Genomic DNA, 19,350 nt, shown 5'->3' with positions numbered 1-19,350 from the left:
ATTTATCTATGCACAATAAACAAAATATAAAAAAACATCATCTATTAAACATCATATTTTGTTAAATAACGACAGTGGTTTTCCCCAAACCTTCTCACATATTTTGTAATAAATATGTTATCTCCCACTCCCCACCTTGAATTTTAAGTATGGCAGAGAACAGCTAACATGACATTGTCGTACAATTTACGAATACCAACCTTCGACTTGAATTCAGAAGCTTTACATTTTTGCTGCATCTATTGTGTCATCCTTGACATTAATCTTTGGCATGCAATTAATGCCCTTAATAATAATTACCTTCTCATATACTTTGTAATAAATATGTTATCTCCCACTCCCCACCGTGAATTCTAAGTATGGCAGAGAACGGCTAACATGACATTGTCATACGATTTACGAATATCAACCTTCGACTTGAATTCAGAAGCTTTACATTTTTTCTGCATCTATTGTGCCATCCTTGGCGTCTTATTTGGCGATTAATGTTTGGCATGCACTTAATAATATCCGAAAATCGCACTTGTGCTTTTGACGCGTTTTACTTAACTGATTGAAACAAATCTGAATCGAAACAACAAATCAAAAAATCACACAACAGAGTCAGTGCAATCCCAAAATTACACACCAAATTTAATTTCATTACGCTTTTGGTTAATGCGTTCACCTGCTTCTAAAGTTACAGACCAACATATGTTCAATCCTTTGTTGGATTTGGTTCAAAACTCTATCTGTGTCCTATGTTAAATCTGTGTACTCAATTTTATTCATCTAACTCTTTTTTTTTTGTTAACTTATATTCTTCTTCTGGCGAATTTCTATGCGTCTTGATTTTGTCGTGCTTGACAAGAAACCAAACCTTGTTCTTACCTCATGTTTACTATTTCAAGGTAATAAACTGCCAACAGTTTACACTGAAAAAAACACTGGAGTAAATTCTCTTCAAATTTTTTTGATGAAATTACAGCATATAATTTCCATTTCTAACCAGAACAAATTTTTTTTATTTATTATTTACTAGTCATCTTTGGCGACCAGCTGATTCGCCGGGATTAATGTTCGTTAAAATTTTCAATTAAACATTTTATGTAATTTGGTTTCTTAATAGCTTCTCCAGCGAAATATTTTTTAGCTTCGAATTTTGATATATAATTGATTATAACTTATTCTATTACAGAAACCTTACACCTTCTGTTTAATGTATAATGTATCTCTCTAATTTTCAGTTCTGCTTCTATAAAGTTTAATCTTTCAAATGAAACAAAATCTTTCTTTGCTAAAACCAAATATGTTTTTTTTTTAAATATTAGAACAGAAAATTGAATCGTTCAGTATTGAAGTCTTGTGTGCACTGCAGAATATTTTCTTTATAATTTATGAAATATTTTAAAGCATTATTCAATAAAAATTTCTGTTTCATCACAAAATTCTGTTTATAGTTTTACTTTCAAAAAAGATTTGAGTGACGTAAATAATATTTTATTTTGATTCAATCAATAAATGTACTTCTAAAAATATTATGGTCTGAGTTTTATGTAGTCCTTTGGTCCTATGGAGCTATATTCAATGAATATTCTTGACATTCAAACTTTTAAATATTGTTATAATCTAAGACCAAATATGGGTAAGCTATGAAATTTTGAATATCACTATTTTAGGACAATCAATAATTTCATAATTTTAGGCCAATTTGACCTTGGGAAATCTCTGGGCGTTGACTGGCGTATCTTTTTTGAGCCGGTTAATGAAATGGTCTAAAAATGCAAGTTTCTATACGATAGTAATATTCCTGTTTTCATTAACTCACACATTTTTAATAGCATTATACTGAACTTTTCGTTTATTTCAAATGTTAGTGTCACAAAAACTTTTTCCCAGCTACAACTCATAGGGCCGAGGGTCTGTATAAAAATATAAAATTCATAATTTATCAGAGCATTGACTCATATTGCATGAAATAGTATTACCCCTAGGCGTCCTGGCCTACGAGTAGCGCGTCTTCGTGATCTGGGCGTCCCGGATTCGAGTCCTGATTCGGGCATGGTTGTTCTTTACCTTGTGTTTTATCTATGAGGTTGTGAAAGAGTCCCCCCCCCCTCTCCCCTTAAAAAGGAGTTGTGTAAACGAGTGTGTGAGTGTCATTTTCATATGAACTAGAAGTCAGACTTCTGACCTCGGGTGCTCAGGGGCCTTTAACCTCAGAGCTACTGCACAAACTCGGCTTAAATCGCTGACGTAGTCAGTGGGCTTGTCTCTGGTAACTTCCATAAGTAACAAAAACTTCAATTAGACCACTTTCCATTTTAGATGTATATGCCTATTATTGTTTCATATTTATTTCCTTTCATGCAGATACATCTTGAAAATTATTCTTTACTGGGTTTAACTTGTAGTAGAAGTCAGTTTAATAATGCAATTTGAGTTTTGTCAACATGATGGCAATGAGCTAATAAATAATTTTCCCATGAATACGTACGTGCTCGTGGAAGTTAAAATTTGATTTTTATTTTGAACTGAAATAGTAACTAAAAATATTGTTTAAAATTCATTAAAAATAAAAGCTTAATCTAAAAGTTAAAACATTAGTATTATTAAAAAGATAACTTTTTAACTTTAAGATGATGTAAAAATCATTTTTATGCTGAATTTTTTTGGAAATTTTCTTGGAATAATGCCACAATTTCATTTGTTTAAAATTAATTTTTAAAACAATCTCACCGAAGTGCACCTTTTCACTCTCCGAAGTATGTATGTGCCAAGTGTGGCAGCTCTAGATCAAATAGTCCAAGCTAGTGTACAGTGAAAATGCACGCACACACACACACTTTCAATACAATTCATTCGGGTCTCTGTAATTATCATAAGAGCGAAAAGACTGATAAAGAACTTATTTTGTGAGCTTGTCAAAAATCATTTAACAAAATTATCTTTGTTGTATCCAAAGTAGACTCGAATACTGTATTATCGCTCTCGAACTCTTTTATCGTGCAGAAAGAAATTCTTAAAAATGTCAAAAATTTTACGGCTTTTACTAATATGCCGTATACAAGAAACTGAAATATCGTATAGGATTTTATCACGAAGACACACACACACACATAGTAACTGAAATAATTTAAATATTACAAATAACTTAACGATGCTCATCATATATGGAGAATCATTGAATATCAAATTTATCATAAGAATATTTCAAAAGATGTTTGGAAAATATATTTTGTAAAATCAGTTCGAAAGTTTTGTACTCAACTTACATAAAAATTTTTCTCCATTCTAATTTTAATATTTCAAATATTTCAAAAAAATTCTGATGGTGTGGAACTTTTAATATATTAGAAAAGTGCAAATCAAAAATTATTTATATTTATATTATGCTTAAAAAAGGAGTACTTTTCCTTAATCCATCGAAAAGTTACCTATACATATAAATAATAATGAAAAGTTATATTACTTTTTTCCCCTTAAGATTCATATGGAAAAATGAATATTGAAATAAATTCTTTCTTAATACGTATAAAATCATTCAAAAATCTTGGCAATTGTTATATATATAATAATAAGTAGAATCACTTCATACATTTTGTTAAATTTATTTATCAATATTTATAATTACTAATGCTTAATAATGTATCTAGCACCTTGTGTGCATAGCTTGAAACAAAACAAAAAAATCCAAAAACATAAACACTTAAAGATTTGATTCAAAGATCAATTAAAATTAACTCATTTTTTTTAATCTGTCAATGACATCTAAAATCGCATTTTGTTATAATTTTAGTAAACATTATTTACGCGACAGTATTAAAAAAAGATACATTACTTCCGATACATTACTTATTCGAAAGTTTTAAGTGTCGTAAATAATTTAAATTCATCTTTGCTTTTGACGCGAAAGTATTTATGATTTCATTGAAGTCAGTATACTCAATAGAACTAGATCATATTCTGTAAATAACCATAAAATTAATTAGATTTAAGTATAAAAAATAAAACAAAACTATGCAGAAATTACATTTTGGAATACAAGGAGCTTTGATATATAGAAACATAGGAGAAAGAATATCGGAAATTTATCATCTGCAGCTAAAACTGATCCAAATTATAATGCCCATTGTATTTTGAAGGGATTTAAGTAGAAAAGTTACATACAGACATTAGAAGATACTCTCAATGGAGATTTCTATACAGGAGAGTTAATTCTCTGAATGATATTGTCAAAATGTGAAGAGGACCAAGAATTTCAAACAAAATTAATTTGAATTAAAGAGGCTATTATTATTATAATTAAACCACCTGAAGGTAGCTATGTGATCAAATTGGACTTAATAATTACAGTTAAGTAACGTCTTTTCGGCTTAAAAGAAAATTGATAAAGGGTGGAAAAGAGAAAAGGAAGTTAACACGTTACATATATTGACAAAGTCCGTATTAAATGGCTTAGTGACCAGGAAAGCATTTAAAATCCTTCTTAATAAATGACGGTATTATGTTTTCTCTTTTGGATAATATTCATAATACTCGCCATGGATTTGAATTTGGCATTAGGCTGGTAAGTTTCTTACGGATTATTCAAAAACAACTAATTATGGTGAAAAATATAATTCTTTTACAACGGAGCAGATAGTAACGTATTAGTATGGATCCTCATTATCATTAGGATAAAGAGAATATAAATTGAATTTTTGTAGAGGAACCACAAAGGAACCTAAACCAGTAATGAAATTATTAAATTTTTAGTTGAAAGAAGCTCAATTAATATTGCCATAGGGGGTATAAATAGATAAGTAAGTTCGATCGATACCCTTCGCACAATGGTGGAAGTTGACAGCAAAGGTTATCTTTTTTGTGGGGTTTTCTTATGAATAAAGTTATGATATAAATTCTGCAACTGTGGATGGTTTGAAATTAGCCATCGAAAGGGAATTCGCTAATAATCCCGAATAAAATGTTTTTAAATGTGAATGATTCTATAGCCTGACTATGTCAGAGGTATATGGTTCCGTGAAAAATCGAAATTATGGAATATTTAATATCTCCTACGGATGTCAACACATACCAAAAAGATCGGTGAATTACTAATTATTTGACTATATTCATAAGTAACCGAACTATTGTTAATATTGCCGCATTGATTGGAGCTGCCGACTCTCCATGGCCGAATGGTCATAACACTGATCTCATAATCAAGAGATTGTAAGTTCGAATCCCACTAGAGACAATGCGATTCACAGTCTGTGTAAATATTTAATTCCTTGATTTTATGTTTTCCTTTATTTTATGTTCCAGAAGATACTGGACCTTTCTTTCGTTTACCAGACAAGTGTTCTGGACTTTTCTTACTGTCTCCAGAAAAGTATTCTGGAACTTTCCCTGCTAATATAAAAGCAGAAGATTTTTCAGTCACTGTGTTCTCAGTTCTGAGTTGAGTTAATAAATTGGCTTAGCTCTACTTCTTGTGTGTGTCATTGCGTTCCACACTAAAGTATCTACGTGACAATATATCCATAGTTACCTCTTTCTTTGGTACATTTGCTCCGAAGTAACATGTTTTCATTGGTTAGTCTGGGAGATATCTCTCAAAATGATTTACATGGATATTGTAAGAATGCCTTCATTCACTGATTTTTGGTTAAATTAATTAAAACATTTGTCTAAAAATTAATTAGGGAAATTAATAAATATTATAAATAACTAAAAACTCTTTACTACAACTTTTCACCATTTGCAATTTAGAGAGTAAAGACAAATTTTGGAGCAAAAAAAGATGCATCCAGAGAAGTGAACATTCCAGTTTAAGTTGTAATAAATAATAAATAAAACTGAATAATACTAATCACATAATTTTTTTCATAATTAATTATTGCTATTATTTTCTTTTCTCATTTAAAATACACAGTTAATAGTATTTTTATTTTCTCATATACGTAGTATAGGGAAAATATAGCAATTGTCAAAATTTCGAACTCGAGATTTTGAAGTTTTAGGCCTGAAGTTGGGAAAAAAACATTTTTGGAAATCGTCAGCCTGTTTATCTATGACGTCTGCCTATCTTAAAAACGCTATAATCTGGATGGATGAAATTTGGTATACAGTTTTTATATCCAATTTGTAGATTTCTATCAAGTTTTGAACAAAATACGTACAGAGGAATTCTGTCTGTCAGACTGTTTGAATATATGTTAACACAATAACTCTAAAACAAAGTGAGTTATACAGATAAAATTTGGTACATAGATTTATCATCTATCACATTTTGAGCCAAATTCAACAATGGGTTGATCGTCTGTCGATCTTTACTTTCAGAAATATATAAATTCAATAATTCAAAGACACAATGACTTAAATATATAAAATTTGATATGTGTTTTTGTGGCCACAAGTGTAACACTGTGTAAAATTTTTGTTTCAACCGGTAAGAAAATTTTTGACTAAAGCAAAAAATTGATTTTCGAATAATATTAACTGTATGCCAGGGATTAATTGAAGAAAAATTCTTCAAGGATCACACGATAGATTCAGTGAAGATGCTGAAGTTCGCCAAAAATTAGTATTTCATAATTATTGCATGTCAATGCCATGCAGAGCGTGCATGCTCTGGGATAACACCTTTCTTAGAGAGTATGCGAGAAAGTTTTAAGGAAACTACTCCAACTGTTTTTTTTTAATTCGTTACATGTCTTATTACTTAAGCCGTTTCCGATTTTATGACAATGTTTTAATGGTAAAATATGATTTTAAAAATTGTATTCAGTCTTAATATAAAAAAAAACACATTTTTACTCTACGTTCAATATTAATGTATGTTGAATATTGACATTTGTCGGAATTATTAAGGAATATTGATAATTATCAAATATTTCTGTCACTACCCAGGCGATTATGAGAATGCTGATATTCAATAGAAAATATCGATATTTACAGCTATCGATGTTTCGCGATTAAATATTGATCGAAATATCGAAATATGATCAAACTGAAAATATGAATTAAGTACGAAAAAAAAAAAGAAACATGAATGTAGTTTGTTATGTGATTGAACTAAAGCAAATAGTTTGGTATTTAATAAACACCTCATAAAAAATAAAACATTTTTTTTGCCGCATTAGTAAAACTATTTTAAGAATCTCAAAAAATCGTTTTACTTTAAAAATGTTTTGAAAAAATTCGCCAAAGACTAAGCATAAATATACAGCTTAAAGTAAAGACTGAAATTCAAAGTTTAAAAGGAGAGAGCTTGTGTTTAAATATTTAATTTATTCAATGCAAAGTGGAAGATGAAAGAAAAGAAAAAAAATAATATAGTTCTAAAAACGTCTTACCCTCTTTTTTTAAAAACAAAGAAATACACCGTTCCCAGCAAAACCTCTGCTGTTATTTATTCATGAAATTTTTAACAAGCGTGCTTTCAGATTTTTTTCTTGCATAATTTATGAAGTTTGGATTAAAGAAGAAAACCGACTTCAAGTAAATATATCTATTCGCATAAATTGGAATTCCAATGGAAAAAAGAACTATAATCTTGATTTTGCTAACTTTCTGTAATTTGACGATTCTTGCTAAACTTTAAATTCTATTGCAATCTTTAAGCATTTGCGGAAAAAATATCCCCAATTCATGTATATGCTATATATTTTCCAACCTCGAATTTATTTAAAGGCATTAAATTGAAGGATGTTGATAAAGTATTCATATCTTATATGCATAACAAAGTTTAGTTAGTTGAATCTATTTGGAAGTTACAGTAAAATCTTTTAAGAATATCTTAATTGTTTTTTCTGTTTAATTTTTTTACTGAAGAATCTGGTAGAATATTTCTTATAAATGTTTTCAAGAATCTAAATGTATCTATATGATTCCACTTGGTTGTCGTATGCAAGAATTTTAGTTTGGAACCTACAATTTAAGCAAGTAAAAGCCTCCTTTGGCAAACAACTATTTGGCCATTACAATAGTCAGGTCAATGAAATTTGATGAATGATATCTTATTACAGCAAAAACACTATTTAAAATTGTGCTTGCCCCAAATGCATAAAGTATACTGATTGGTTGATTATGCTCACAAAGTGATGAAGTTAATTGGCTAATAAAATATGCGAAATCGGCCCTGTTATTCAGACTGGGGAATCTACCAAAGCTTTATCTCTTGAAGTGGAAGACGTTGGAAAGGGATTGGCAACCATCTATGATATATTTAAGAGTCATAAACTTTTATATGAAATAAAAATTGATGAAATCATTATAGTGGTTAAACTAAGAAAAAGATGTAATCTTCCCCCCTCCCTTCAAAGATAAAGTAAACTGAAGTAATCGTTTTGAGACTTCTTTTAGAAATTGGAACTGATAGGGTGGGGGGTGGGGCAGATCATTGACTATGTATGATTACGAATTTGCTCTTGAAATAGCAATCACTGAAATTTGATAGTGGTTGGGGCTGGGAGCTTTTTCTTATTATTTTATATGGATAGATGATTTATTATAATTTCATTTAAATTTTTCAATGTTTTCTGTAGTCGGACAGACTGCAGAACTTTTCTTCATTTTTTTTCCAAAATAAATACAAATGTGGATTAGTTTCGCTTGAAAATCGTCCAGGAAGTAATGTATGTCCATATGTTGGAAGTATGTCAGATTTGTTTCTTAAATGGCGTCTAATTTCTCTAAAATCTCCTTTTCTAATAAAAAATGTGAAATTTTTCTTTGCCACGTCTCAACTGGATATGTTAGACCAGGGTTTTCCAAACTTTTAAACATTATGATCCACTTTCTAGAAACCTCATTGAATTTATTTTTCATAGAAAAATAGTGTACATTCTTTTCGAATGAAATTTTATTGGTCAGAAAAGAAATTTTTGTAAGGGAAAAAAAGGATTGTTCCCTCATCAAATAGAGTAAAAGTTTATACTAATGAAAACGATCGCGCATCGAAATTAATACACCGCAATAGCCTGGTTGGAACATCTCTGCTTCAGAAACGGAGGGATGTATGTTTGGGATCTGATTCCACCGAAGAACCGCAGTGTAAGAGAGTCTGGTGTACTTTAAAGTTGTCCGAACTAAATATCCTCTCTCTGGTGGGGTCCACCACTGGGTTGAGACCACGGTTTGAAAAATCCTCTACTACAGAAAGTAACATTAGAGTTACAACATTACAGTTTTTAAGGTACCCCACACTGAAAATCTAATCCTTTATTCTCGCATACAGATTTAAAGTTCAAAGTAAAAAAAAAAAAAAAAAAAATCGTTTGAGCTCCAAAACTTTTTTTTGCCAGTTGTTAAAAAAATTGAAAATTTTGAGACCCTGCTCTTTATTGGCCAGACTGGAGAATCGGGTACATAGTGGGCATTCGCGCCAAGTTGTAACTTTTTGGTGTCGATAAGTTGCTCAAATGACAACCTTCTTTGTCATTTTCTAACCTTAAAAGCGCAAAAATTGATGCCTCAAAAGCAATAAATTGCCAATTTTCTGCCCATGCATTTTGTGGCTTCAAAACCCTCAAACCAAAACAACATCATGTTCTTACATGATAATAAATAACCCTCGACTTGCAACATAACTTCTTTTTGTTCTAGAAGAATCTTCTGAATTACTTTTATTAATGAATGTGAATGAAAGTTTTCAAGATTCAGTCATGTATTCTAAAGCTCTTCCACCAAAGTATTCATTCTTGGCTTGGATGAAGTTTATTAAGCATACAATCTCATTAGCTTCAAACAAGTAATTGATTAATTAAATTTAACATAATTTTTTTTTTATTTCGTGAAGTTGACGTCAATTAATTTGACAAAGTTTCTTGCAACTTTTCGCCATGGAAACGCTTAAGTGAGCACTGAAAAATTTTGCCGATGGTGACAAGAAAAATGAAAGAAAGAAGAAAGTTGTTGAGAAGATTTCTTACAAAGCGTACTTTCTTATCAAAGATTATCTAATTAAGCTAACGCAAAAGATTTACGGAACTCTTAATGAATTTTATTATCATTATCGTTAATATTAATCATGCATTTAAATCGACAGCTGCTGGCTACTCTGTTTAATTTAAACACACAAGAATTTGTTCTTGTTACGTCTAGGTGGACTTTTTATTATATCAGAAACGTTTAAAAAATAAGTAAATATTTCATAAAAAATTAAGATAAAAAATCCCCTAGTTTTTTGCCTTTGGTTTGAGGAATTTAAAAGTTGTCAGAAACAATTCTGTTTCTTTTTACAGCTTTCCAGATGAAAATATCGTCTGAAACAATCGTTTTTCTTTTATAATCTTTCAAGATAAAAATGTTAGCAGAAATATACATCTTTTTTTTATTTATTTATTTCAAGAGCGATTTATTATCTGAAACAATTAAATATTCTTTCGTCAGATTCAAATATTATTTGAAACAATTTTGGGTTTATTTTAATTGTTATCTTATAGTTGAAAGTAAAATAAAGAAATGGTTTAGAATTCTAAATATAAAGTATGTATAATTGCCGAGCGCCATCTGGAATAATGTGCAGATTTAAAAAAAAATGTTCCCTTCGATTTGAAACCCCACGTTTTGTTTTGATGTCTGCATTTCAGACGTTTTTTAATTATATATGTAAATGAAGCTTCGCATGATTGAAAATTAGTAATGGGGTCCTAAATTTCACATTTTGTTTACATTTTTTTTATACCGGATTGCAGCAAAGAGCAATCAGATGAAGTCTGTAATTCTTATTATGCTGATTTAATATATTCTTTCTTTACCTTACAGTTAGAAGTTATTTCTGTTGTTTCTTTTCAGAAACTTTTTTTTATTTGTATTTGGCAATGCATTTTTTTTAGATTGATAGAACTCCTGGCTTATATTGTTTACTTTTAATCTTAATATGTATTTTCAACCAAAATGCGGTATAAATTATAATTTCTTTTATTTCTTAAGCACTTTGTCAATGTGCATGAGATTTTCTACCACAATTTTCTTTAGATAATCTGCGACAATTCGCTCTTAGATATAGTTAACAGGATACAGCTTGTTATGATGGAGCATATAGATGGTGCATCTTAAATTGTATTATAATAATAATTAATATCAAGCACGAATTTTTTTTAAAAAAATGATTACTACTGATTTTGATACTTACTATAAACAGTCAATGAAAAAAATGTTCTTCTTGCGTTTAGTTAGACTTTTTATTGAAAATAAAATGTCTCAAAAATCAAAAATATTTCTTACAATTGAGATATTGATATCTTTTCCAACTATTCTGATAGAATGGAATTTTGTCCGTTATGCTTTTTAAACTTTGATATTCAAAAGTTGTCTAATGCTTGATACTTCATCTTTCAAGACTAAGATATTACATGAAGCAATCATGTTTCTTCTAGCAACTTTCAAGACTGAGATATAATATGAAACATTAATCTTTTTTCGCCTTCTTTTTGTTAACTTTCAATACTGATATATTGTCTAAAACAGTTAATTACCATTTGTCAATTTACAAAATTCAAATGCTGTTTGAATCTATTCTGCAGGGGGGGGGGGTACTTATAATTAACTAACTTTTAACAAAAAGAAATAGCAGTTAAATAAGGGATTATCGAAGGTTAAATGATCGTTATTAATAAATAGAAGCTCAAGAAAACAGAAGACTTGGAAAAATAATAGATTTTTATTTTCGCTTTCAATAGCAGTTTCGTTTAATGTATAATGTTTTTATTAGTACCATCTATAAGATTTATTTTACTGTTCATTATTATAGTAATAAAAGAATTCAAATTCTAAATATTTTGCGCAGAAGAATTAATAAAAAACAACAACATGCATTTGCAAAGTAGGAGAAATTCTGTATGCTTATTTTTCTGTATTTTGAAAATCAGTAGGACTTTATTCTCTTATCTAAAGATTGTTCAGTTTTAACTAAGAATTTTCACACCAATTTTTACATGTTTATAAAGTTATATAGAACGCTTATTTTTACCAGTGAGTTCATAATGCATATTCCTTCATGTACTATCAAAATGCTCAAATTTTAATTCCTCAACGCTTTTAATTATTTCATCAAAATTCCTTTGATTCCATTATCTACATTATTTAGAAAAATTCCATGTGTTTATCTTTCTACATTTGAAAAATCAATACTATTTTATTCTCTTATCTTAACATTATTAAGTTTTAACTGAGAATTTTTACACCGACATTTACACGTTTATAAAGTTATATTTAACGTTTATTTCTACCAGTGTGCTCATAATTCAACTTCCTTCATGTACTATCAGAATACTCAAATTTTAATTCCCATCGCTTTTATTTAATTCGTCGAAATTACTTTGATTCCATTATCTACATTATTCAGAAATGTTTATCTTTCTGCATTTTAAAAATAAGCAGGATTTTATTCTCTTATCTAAACATTATTCAATTTTAAATGCAACTTTTTCCTCTGATTTTTAAAGCTATGCTTTTATCTTGTGACTATTTTTTAAAACTTTAATTTGGAGTATTATAGTTAGCACTACAGCTCTTAAGCCGAAAAAAAAAAGAATGAGTCGATTAGAATGAATTCAAGAGGTAAGACTATCAATCTTTTCCTGGAGCTGCTTTCGCTGTTTCTAAGTATTCACTCCCTACAGTATTTTAATTTTCTCCCTTAAACTATGTAGATAAGAATTTGACAAATGGAGGATTACGTTATCAAATGGAGGAATTAAATAAAACTGCACCATTTCCAAATGGGAAATCCCGTCCCAATTACACTGTTGCCTTGAATGACTCTCTGTGAAATCTGTTGCAGTCAATCATGGGTAAAGGTCAGAGTTTAGAAACCAAATCCCTTCAATCATTGTGTCACCAACGATTGCCCTATTCACTGTGGTGTTTCGAATTTATTACGGAAAACAGTTTCTGGCGATGGCATGTATAAATCATTGTTGCTCTTGGCAAACTCTTCGCATTTGTCTCTTAAGAGGTTATCTGCATATTGTTCGGCAGTGGGTGCACAGTGAGCGATAATTAAGGTTTAGTGGGATAAATTCAGGTCAAATAGGGGATTTAGATATTGAGGCAAGTGAAAATAGTTAAATAAATATTCCATGCGTATTGTTGCTGTCAGAAATATTTGGGTGAGATTATGCAGCATATTAATTAAAACGGATTACGATTTTTGAGCTTATACTTTTGATTTCCAATGAAAGCATATTAAACAATGGAAACGAATCATTTAAGAGTAGCTACGCTCAGGGAACAGTAGAATATTATTCTATTTAGATAAAATGTAAATTTTAAATCAGCGGGGGTTGTCCCACAAAACTTTCTGGCACATTTACTTATAAAGTATTATCTCTACCCTCTGCAGCATTAAGTTTTTGTGAACATTGAACAAGACCATGAAAATGAAGAATGCTCAGATTTTTATGTTCAATCCAAAGCATGAGCATTTAATGTTTCAAAGAGAGGAAAATCTAGTAAATATTTTGGACGGGTTTTTTTTTGTCAGCCGTTTGAAACTAAAATTTGATACAGACTAGGGATTGCAATATCGGACCAAAAGTTCAATACCGGTATTCGGTATTTTTTAGATCTTAATACCGGGATACCGGTTTTAATACCGGTATTAGAAATTTTAGGAAAAGAAAGAAAACACGGGTGTTTCTTTGTTTTATTTACCAGTTTTATTAGAGAATGTAAATATCACAAAATAATTTTTAACATATAAATTATAACAGTTTATAAAGAATCATCCATGAAACCAAAAATCTCTAAAAAGTCCAAAAACAATAGCGAATCCCTTAAAATCTCAAAAATCGTAAAATTTAAACATTTAAGAATATGATTGGGGGTGGCTTGATCTGCCTTGCACCAAGGACATTCAGCAAAGATCTTCCGTCCGTGTTGGAAGGTGAGGGATTTGGTGTGTCCACTTAAAAAATGAGAGAGAGCCGTTTGCTGTTTTCTAAAGATATTCAGAAGGTGACACCAATCGGGACTCTTACCAAAGTACCAAGGGTGAGCAGGTGGGACTCTCCAAAGTGCACTCGACTCCATCTTTTTGATAGAGGAGATTTCAGAATAAGTTAGTGTTGCATCACCATGAAATATGTCAGCTGAGGCAGTCTTAGCTATATTATCAGCTATCTCATTACAATTTAAACCAACATGTGAGGGGACCCACTGAAAGTGTATAGAGTATTCAGCGGAGAGCCTTTCAATAATAATGTTTAGATAAACAAAAAAGTGTTAACATCATTTTTCAGTCTGTGGTACTATTACAAATTTTTGAAATGTGATCTTAAAAACATAATGCATCAATTGTACTGTTATTAAGCCTGAAAAGTAATTTTGGGCAAAAATTATCCGCTGTCGAAAACGCTCTTTCGGCATCTACGATAGTTGGTGGTACTGTTAGCGGTGCGCGATATACTTTTTTCAAATATTTACTTCTAAATACATCATCTTCAAATAAATCGATTACTCGTTGGATGGTTTTGGATATAGCTGATTTCTGTATTGTATTTTGGTTTGTTGAATTTTTTTATCGCTAATTTTAATTTTTGTTCAAGGGCCAATTCCTTTCACATTAGTGCCATCATAATCCCCGATAACTGTACCGAATTCTTCTGAATGTGGATAGGTTTTGTGGGTTAAAAATTTTTAAGAAAATTTACTTTAAACTTGATCAGATTTGAATTGGTTAGTCTCTTTTCTTTTCTTTTTTAAAATCATTATAATTATATAAATACAGTAAGACATTTTCTATTTCGGTATGCCTTTTTTCTGTGCAATTTTTCAATGTAATATATAATTCTTCAGATAGTGATGTGTGCTGTTCTTTCAGTGACTGCAACTTGAAATTTATTGTTGCATTAGCTGTTAATAAATTAGAATCTCTCCGACATAATGCCTCAACAGCCAGTTTTAATATTAAGTTATAACAACATGTTCTGGATATTAAGTCGAATTCGCTATCTGAAAAATTAATTTCTGGTTTATGTCGATTATTGCTTTTTGGATTGGATGTCTCAGTTTCAAAAATCGTTCCATCATTAGGAGTAAACTGCTCCAAAGTGTTTTGAATCTCCTCCTAAACATCTTTCCTCTCACTCCTATTTTGTCAAAGTAAACCCATACTAACGCATGCGCAAAAGGTGGGGGATTCTACAATCCATTGTCATACAATATTTTATCACTTCTCTTGATTGTACGATGCAACTTTGTATCCCAGTCTAATTAATTTTTCGCCCGTTAGGGAGACATAAAAACAAAAACGTATACTATTTTGCTATGTTGGCAATCCCTGAACAATTTTAAAAAATTACAATTTAAAAAATTCCTAGTAAATACCGAAAACTCGGTATTTAAACTTGTGAGTACCGGTATTACGAAATTGTAGAAATGGCTCAAAATACCGGTATCCCGGTATTGCAATCCCTAGTCACAGAGCTAATATTTTAATAAGGACAGATATACCAAATTTCCGTTATTTAGTTCGTTGTGTTTTTGACTTATCGCGTTCGAATCAATTGATGGATATCTGAGAATGAACTTTAGATGTTAGCTGTATGCCAACTTTTATTTATCTGCTCTTTAATGCTTTATAGTTATCCCGTACATTTGCACTTTGACAGCCAAACAGATAGACAGATGAACAGACTTACTCTAAAGGGATTTCTTTCAAAACTTGATTGAAATCAACAAATCTGGCTTAATGACATATTTAGTTTAATCTCTTTATAGCATTTGAAACAGAGATAATACTAAAAATGAGTTTTCTGAATCAGTGAAGTGTGAAACGTAAAGATTCTTTAAAATCTAAAATTTAATTTTTTTTTTGGCAATTACAATACTTTTTCTTTGAATACTTTGCACACCAAAGAGTAAAAAAAAGAAGTAGATTAAAACTTTTGTTCGAAAAAGTGTAGCTTAAAGTTTTAAATTTGTTTCGTCTGTCGTGTCATCTGGCTTGATTGTACCAGTCATTGCATTCAATGCGTGACTATTTTTACATTACGGAATTTATAAGAAGAATGTCAACTTAAATGCGTTACCTTGTTAATAAGACTATTCATTTTATTCTCTACGTTTGTTTAATACTATTTTCGCCTACTATATTAAATTTTTATTAAATCCTAAAATTATATCAATATAATATAAAATACTAGATACATCAATTTAATTTGAACTAGAGATATGAAAGCAGGTCTCGGAAATAAATATATTTAAAATCTAAATTTGCTTAATTTTTGAATTAAAGGTTTCAGGTAATTGACAATATAGCAAATTACTTAGTATTTCAACGGTGAACGAATGACCAAAATATATTCATCAGCCATTGTATGATTAACTTTGAAAAATGTATTGAAATTGCATATAAAGAAAATTGGATATAAAATAATTTAAGGTTTTGTAAAAAGGGTTTTTTTGAGATAATATGTTGCAAAGTTATAGTTTGAAATTCACTTAAATTTTATTTACATAAAAAAAAGGAAACAAATTTCGTTTAACTAGCCTATAGTGAACTACGCTTACTACTCAGGGAATGACTATGCGTTTGGCAAATTTGACTTTTCTAAGCCCGAATGTCTGTCTCTAGAGTTCTTGAATGATTTTTGCATCACACGTTATGCAATTAATAGAACAAAATACTGTCCTAAAAATTTCATGTTACAATGATTGTATGGGCATAATATTAACTTCTTATGCACAGCATAAGAAGCACAGAATAGAAATGTGTCAGCGCTGCTGCAAATGGATACTGGATATTGATGGGTTAATGAGTGTACAATTAAAAAAGGAAAAATAATTCATAGTGTCATCTATTATCTTTATTAATAAAATGTATTTTTTTCTAATAAATCATCAAAGATTATTGCCTGGCCAAAGAAAACTTCATAACCTTATGAATATTGAAAGGCTGCACTCCTCTATTTGATGAAACCACGGCAAGTGCTTGGGACGCCTGGATATCATGAAGAAATTTCCCACCTCCTTTCGTTAAATGTTGAGTGATTAAATATCCATGAAGCATGGTTTATTAGTTAGAAATGCTCCTCCAGGTAAATTTGGAGAAAGGGGAAATTTTTTATGAATAACTCCAGCAAACCAACGGGCGCCTAAAGCGACTAGTACATTACTAAGCTAGATTTTTTAAACACTGTAAATTGAGACAATACTGATTATTTGACGAAAGTTTTCGCTTCTTTCTACTGAGGTTTTGAAGAATTATATTCATTCTTTGTCCTTTACTATCTTCTTTATAATTTTATATTTTCATACCTTTATGATGTTAATCAATAGAAGGAATTAAAAAAAAAGAAATATCAAGTCATAATTTTCGAACTCTTTGCGATTCAAAATAACTCCTATTGAATTTCTTTGACATCCTCAATAACAATCGAAAACAAGCTCACTTTTCATATAGACCTCATTAAAAAAATTTCTTTTTTGTAAAAGAATACTTAATAGCAAATGTTTTTTCTCAGCAAAAGTAACTTTTTGCCCTAGAAAATAACTTTAGAATGAACTTTAATTTCCGTCTTTAACCTTTTAAAGGGCCATTTTTTTTCTAGTCATATTATGTTAAAATATTTTTTGGCTTGAAATTAGAATAATAAAAGGGATTCATTTAGCTTATTAGATAAATTTAATTTGATTCATTAATTAATTTGGTTAATTAATAATTAAGTAACAAACCAAGACACATCATTTTGTATGAGAGAAAGAACTGAAGCCTCTTAGTTTCTATTTTGCTAAAAAAATTTGTCAGAACTTATGCCAAACTACATAGTTTCATACAAAGATTGATAAATTTGGTGGGAAGCATACTTCCCACGGCCCTAGAAAGGGTTAAAACGTAGTGAGTCGAGGAGGAAGTAGATCGCTGCAGATCACATTTCTAAACAGTGAGTCTTTAAAGAGTGGATGGTTAAAACTTTTGGAGACGTGTGATTATAGAGATAGTGTATTGTCATCAATAATACATAAATATAGAAAATTCTAACATCAACAAATAGATGAAAAATCGATAAGAACATTCTGTCTTTGCAAACATGAAATAAGTGAAATAAAATAAAAGATCATCACCCAAAGCATGTAAAATAAGTACATAGGTATTAAAATAAATAAAGAAATTTAGAGATTATTATATACTTTAAATATTTTGTTTGGAATCAAGTGATTGTATACAAATGCGCTTTTAATACAAAAATTAGAATTCAGTTTTAAAATGTAACAAAGACAGGGGATGAATCTATACTTTAAAAAATTAGTTACTTTTTCATGAAAAATTTTAAAAACAGAAATTAAAATCTCTGCAACTGAAATTCCAATTATAACGTTCAAATCGCAATTTTAATACTTTTTCAATTATTTTAGGTGATTATTTAAACATTTTTCTTCAATTTATAGTGAGATCCATCAAAATAGCTTTATTGAATGATTTTTAATTACTTATTTTTCAGATAAATTCAAAGATTTCTTTTCTCTGATCCATTCAGTGAAGATTTAAATCTTTTCCCCGATAAAGCTTTGTTTCTTCATTGAATTGGCATGTTGACAAATTAAGAAATTATGAAAATTTATACAGAAAAAAAAAGCTTATGTGAACGCAAAATCTTACTGAATTTATTAATCGCGATTTTGCGATAGCTCCTAATTTTGAATTGTATATACGTTTGAATTCTCGAAAAATCTGGATAGAGGATTTTTTTTACTTGGAAAATTTAAGAACAATGAATTTAATTAATACAGTTTCACTTATAAATTAAATTTAAAATTAGAATGTATTAATATGTTATTTGTTAAATTTAATTCCAACTAAAGGTCTGTGCAAAGGGGGTTATTTAAATGTAACAAAATTACAACGTAATATTACAAAATAAAAAACAAACATTGGTTTTACAAATGGCGAGATATTTAACGCGAGATATAACAGGCATATCTTTCATGAAAAAGACGTTAGAAATTAATAACGTATCTAGTGGTTATAAGTAATATGAAACAATGAATCTCTGAATCAGTAAAAAATCTGTTGGAAATTCAGATGACATTTTTTTTTCATTTAGAAAATGTAGAGTTTTAAATTTCTCTGGAAAATGGAGAGTGGCAGATGACAGCTAGTGATATCTCTGGAAATCATGGGCTTTCAAATTAGATAAAATTTTTTAAAAGTGATTTAGTGGTTGGGATTGGCGAATTCTGTCTTGAATTTCATTAAAAATATATATAAAAATCCTTTTTCATTTTTTTTTGATAGCTTTATTTTAAAATCTACTGGTTTTTGATTTTGATAACATTTATCATGTGCGGATATTGTTAATTTTAAATAAAACAATTTAATAATAGTACAGTTTTGCTGTTAATAATTAACAGTATAATTAATAAAGAAAAAATAATTAT

The 19,350-nt window shown here is 29.6% G+C and overlaps 1 protein-coding gene across 4 annotated transcripts in view; it reads right to left on the bottom strand.

Annotated features, from left to right (window-relative positions):
- Nucleotides 1-19,350, bottom strand: part of LOC129983804 (GTP-binding protein Di-Ras2-like) — a 132,676-nt gene that overhangs the window by 10,012 nt on the left and 103,314 nt on the right. The window lies entirely within an intron of this gene.

Source organism: Argiope bruennichi, chromosome 9, assembly GCF_947563725.1.
Source record: "Argiope bruennichi chromosome 9, qqArgBrue1.1, whole genome shotgun sequence".
In the NCBI taxonomy this organism is placed as follows: Eukaryota; Metazoa; Arthropoda; class Arachnida; order Araneae; family Araneidae; genus Argiope; species Argiope bruennichi.
This window is presented reverse-complemented; position numbering and strand designations above follow the sequence as displayed.